Below are 336 nucleotides of genomic sequence, written 5' to 3'. Positions count from 1 at the left end.
ATATTTTAAAGATGAATTAAAATCTGAAATTTTATTAGAATTTATTACTTTACGTCCTAAACTATATGCATACAAAACAAATACAAAAGAAGTAAAAAAAGCTAAGGGTGTAAAAAAGTATGTAATTGATAAACACATGAAATTTAACGAATATTTAGACATATTAAATGCTTATACTAACAATTCCTCTAGTTCTAGTAAAAAATTATGTAAAACTATGAATTTTATACAATCAAAAAACCATATTGTTTATTCTAAATCTGTGGATAAAATTGTGAATCATTATCTGATGTAATATTATTTTCTGAGATATAAAACTCGTCGTTATCATTTATT

Source organism: Myzus persicae, unplaced genomic scaffold, assembly GCF_001856785.1.
Source record: "Myzus persicae strain clone G006 unplaced genomic scaffold, MPER_G0061.0, whole genome shotgun sequence".
In the NCBI taxonomy this organism is placed as follows: domain Eukaryota; kingdom Metazoa; phylum Arthropoda; class Insecta; order Hemiptera; family Aphididae; genus Myzus; species Myzus persicae.
This window is presented reverse-complemented; position numbering follows the sequence as displayed.